Source organism: Beta vulgaris, chromosome 4 (genome assembly GCF_026745355.1).
Source record: "Beta vulgaris subsp. vulgaris cultivar EL10 chromosome 4, EL10.2, whole genome shotgun sequence".
NCBI classification, from domain to species: domain Eukaryota; kingdom Viridiplantae; phylum Streptophyta; class Magnoliopsida; order Caryophyllales; family Amaranthaceae; genus Beta; species Beta vulgaris.
In genome coordinates this window covers 16,498,360-16,503,066 of record NC_079205.1, presented here as the reverse complement: position 1 = coordinate 16,503,066, position 4,707 = coordinate 16,498,360, and the positions used below count along the sequence as shown (strand labels likewise).

At 35.0% G+C, this 4,707-nt stretch overlaps 1 pseudogene; it reads left to right on the top strand.

The window, feature by feature from the left end:
- The first annotated feature begins 615 nt into the window (after positions 1 to 615).
- LOC130591067 (sucrose synthase 5-like) lies at positions 616 to 2,764 on the top strand (annotated as a pseudogene).
- Positions 2,765 to 4,707: the final 1,943 nt, after the last annotated feature.

The following is a 4,707-nucleotide window of genomic DNA, read 5'->3' as shown; positions in this document are numbered from 1 at the left end:
CCAACATTCATGATAAGGTCCTCAATGCTCTTCTTTTCAAGGAGCTTGGCAAACAAGCTTGGCCAGTATGACTCGCATTGAATGTTGGCGGCCCTAATCAGTGTTGTAATCTTCTCAGCCTGAAAACATAAATGTGTTAGATGGGCAGCAACTAATGTATATCATCAAACCACCTACAGCTGCTAATCAAATTGAATGTGCAAAATTTTGCCTTGAAGATAACAATAGTATATGATACGAACCACACAAAAAAACCTCAATCCAATTATCTAGGAAGAATGTATACTAAGTTATCATCTCCTTTAAATTGATTAATAGTCTATCAAAGATCCCATCTTCATTATTTGCAGATCAAGTTATCGTCACATATTGTAACAAAGATGTGTGCCAATATACAGACTACTAGACAACATTCTAGACGATTGCAAATAACAATTACAAAATCGAACTCTACAGATGCAGTAGCATAGTTTCCAACCACATAATGAACAATTTAAGGGCAGGCATTGGATGGATTGCAAGAGCTGGCATAGAGGTTTTATTCAGCCAAAGGGTTTGTCATCATCCATAGTCCCAAAGTTGTATGTAAACCACACTATACGGGAGCATAAACACAAAGGACAAGTCTTTTAGAAATGAAGTATAATTTTTGGACCAAATATTGCAGAGCATAATACCTTCACAACACAAAAAAGTAGTAGCTGACCTCCTAGAAACTAAGCAACTTCTGGATGCTTAACCTGAATAATATTCACAGCACAAAAAATGAGTACATATATTCTCTGCAAGTAGCTTTTTCAAAAATAAAGACACAGACAAAAACATAAATCAAGGTAAAAACCATCCCAATCTTGATGGAGTCAGACTTGAATTGAGCATAAAGATTCGTTTCTATTCCACGCCTCTGCAAAAGCAATAATAATATCAACTATCGGCATAGTGACCACTGACCACCTATAGCTGACATATTCACTTGGGGGTACTAGGAAATACGAATTGCGCAAGTTACGGTGCCTAGCAAGAAAATTAAAGCCAAAGGCTGAACACGTATAATATGATATTACATATATCATATTGCATATATGTATTAAAACATGGTTGCTCAAATTTCTAATTTTACTTGGTCAGAAACTAATGATCAATGAGACACTGAACACGCCAGAAAAGCTCTAGGCAACATTGGTTGTAGCTGACGTTTTCTTTCATCACTTTCACCTGACACACCATTCAGAATTTCGAGTCGAGGTACATCTTGTTTGACTTCCTCATGAGCATAGCCAGAAATTTCAAATAAGTTTTTCTGATACTAATATATTAAACAGATCAAGGAGTGGGGTTTTGAGAAAGGATGGGGTCATACCTCAGCAAGAGTTAAAGAGTTTATGCATTCTCTCTTTGAGGTGCTGCAGGCACCAGACCCAGTGAGCGTGGAGAAATTCTTTGGCAGGCTTCCAACAATATTCAGCGTTGTGATATTATCTATACACGGTTACTTTGGTCAAGCAAATGATCTTAGCTTGCCAGATACTGGGGACAGTTATATATTTGGTAGTGACTAGTTATAACAGCCTGCAAAAGAAGACAAGTACATGAAATGTGATCATATTATTATGCTGTTGTAGGTGGTTTATGTTCTAGATCAAGTCAGAGCACTAGAAGAGGAATTACTCATCAGATACAAGAATCAAGGGCTTAATATAAAGCCCCAAATTCTAGTGGTGGGTACACAATAGATTGAATATCATTATCTCAATTTATAAAGCCATTAAACTAGCACTGATTGGTGTTGTGTATATAGGTTACCAGGCTAATTCCATATTCTCAAGGAACCAAGTGCAATCAAGAAGTGGAATCAATTGTGGGAACCAAGTACTCCAACATTTTACGCGTTCCTTTTAAGATAGAAAATGGGATCCTCCGCCAGTGGGTCTCTCGATTTGATATATATCCATACCTTGAGAGGTTTACCAGGGCATGTATTAATTGAATTACTAATAGACTTCTAGCTTTTAGGATCATTATATTTACTCTAGTTCATCATAACTCTTTTTTATATGACACCAGGACGCCACAGCCAAAATCCTTGAGCTTATGGAAGGAAAGCCGGACATTATAATTGGAAATTATACAGACGGAAATCTAATTGCATCACTCATGGCAAACAAGATTAGAGTAACACTGGTGACATAATTTCAGAAATCAACAACCATAGTAAGAATAAAGTATGTCTCTATTCTGAAGTTAACCTTTTGTCTTGATAGGCCACAATAGCACATGCCTTAGAAAAGACAAAGTATGAAGATTTAGATGACAGCTGGAGACAGAAGGATATGAAGTACCATTTTTCATGTCAGTTCACAGCAGATATCGGCATATTTCATCATCACAAGCACATATCAAGAAATTACAGGAAGGTCAGACATAAATCATTCTCCATTTAGTATTGAAATTTCTAATGTAGAATTTGATCAGCATTCTAAAAAGCATAAAGCAATTTTATCAAATACCAATATGGAGTTTGTCATTATGCAGCAAAGCTAGACCTGGCTAGTATGAAAGCCATGCAGCATACACTCTTCCAAGACTATATAGGGTGGTTTCGGGCATCAATGTTTTTGATCCAGAATTTAATATTACTGCACCTGGGCCGACTAATCTGTCTACTTTCCATTTACAGAAGCACAGAGACATTTCACGCACTTCCATCCAGCTATTCAATCAAGAGTTATTGTATAATGATAAGGATAATGATAAGCACGCATAAGTAAAAAAAATTTCAGTCAATGCATCATATAACTAAGCTAACATGTAGTAGTATCCAATTAATACTCAGTATATATGGTTTATTTTTTAAATTCCAACACAGGATTTCTAGAAGACAAGTCGTTTTGTAAAGTCTGAGCAAGTGCTGTAGAAATAGCATGCATTCGTTTTGTGTACAGAGAAATAGTTACTAGTTATACATCGTAAACTAAGGGCATGATAGTTATGCCTTCATTTTGTACATGGCGGCACTCCCCCAGTATCATTTGTAAATACAATTCTTGAATACTTAACAAAAAGATGCATTCATTGATAAAAAAAAAAAAAACCAACAGATTAGAAGCCAATGTAACAAAAAAATTTTTAGTTATTTCGCTTTTCATGATGAGATTAAAAACAACTTTCAAGCCACATTAGTTCATCAAATTCCTTATTTCAGAACATCATCAAATCATACCCAACAAAAATGAAATTTCGAAATGAAAAGAGTGAATAAACTTCACCTGACCAGGAAAAAGAAAAGCGGAAGAAGGCTTATAATCAGAAAACATAGCAGTTTCAGAAGGAGATCCAACTGAAATGCGCATAAAAACCCTACAACAGTCAAATTTGCGGGGCTTTAGTCTAAGAACGCCATTGTTTAACCCAATTAAGCTGCCAAAATTGGAGCTTTTAAGGGATTGTGAAGAGCAGTTGATTAAAGGTGTCTTCTTTAGTGAGACTGAATGAAGAGCAAGTGATGATAATGTCATTGTAGACTGACAATTTCGATGCGACGCCACTCGATCGAACACCGCCGAACCATCCCCATCACCACTGCCGCCGCTGCAGGAGTAAGGGAAGAGAAACACTTCACAAGAGAATAAACTCGATCAAAAAATCTTATTCCTCGATACAGAAAAGCTCCTTATCCAACAAATTGATCGATTCACCTAAAAACACGAGAAATTGGTGAGAGAAATGAAGGATTAGGGTTTTGAATTTGGGGGAAATAGAGGAGAGAGAAAGAATACCTTGAGTTTTCGCGTTAGTGACGAGATTTTACGCCGTCGGTGATAAGAGGTGATGTTGAAGACCGACGTGAGAACGGCGTTGCTGAGCAAAGCCGAGAGTCAGATAGAGAGAATGAGGGACAACTGAGAAGACGATTGGGCTGGGAATTGGGGGGGAAATGAGGGAATAGGGTTTTTCTTTCAATTCTCAAACGAAATGTTTTTGAAATTTCCTTTTTTTTCAAAAGTGTTTTTGAAATTTCAATTGTACAGCAATAATCTAAATTTGAATTTATTTGGGACTCTTCCTTATTAAGTTATTATTATTATTATTATTATTATTATTATTATTATTATTATTATTATTATTATTATTATTATAATATTATTATTAATACTTATAATAATAATAATTATTATTACTTATTATCATCATTATTATTATGTAATAATAATATTATTATTGTTATAAAAGAAAATTGTATAAGTTGTTATTATTAAGTTGAACAAACGCAACCTAAAGGTGCATTCTTTTCAACGTATATAAGCACTATGATGCTTATTTTGAAAGAGTGGATTGAGATTACCAAAAGCACTGCAATTGAACGAAAAGAAAAAATATCAATTGCAAATTACACCAACCCAATTGTTAGTTACAGATGATCGCCACTGTCAATAGCGAATCGTAAACAGATCAGATTATCCAAATAAAACTCAAATATTAACCCACATCATGATAACATAATGTAAATTGAATATAATCCAGAAAATTCGAAGTAGTCAAAGCCAAAATTCGAACTAAATCAAAGCAGAATTTTACCCCCAAAACCCCTCAGAATTCAAAGCCCCAAACCCACATAATTTGAGATCCCAAATTTCGAACTTAATCCAAAAAAATCGAAGATAAAAAAAAGTTGAGATGCACCAAATTGGAGAAAAAGAACTTACCGAA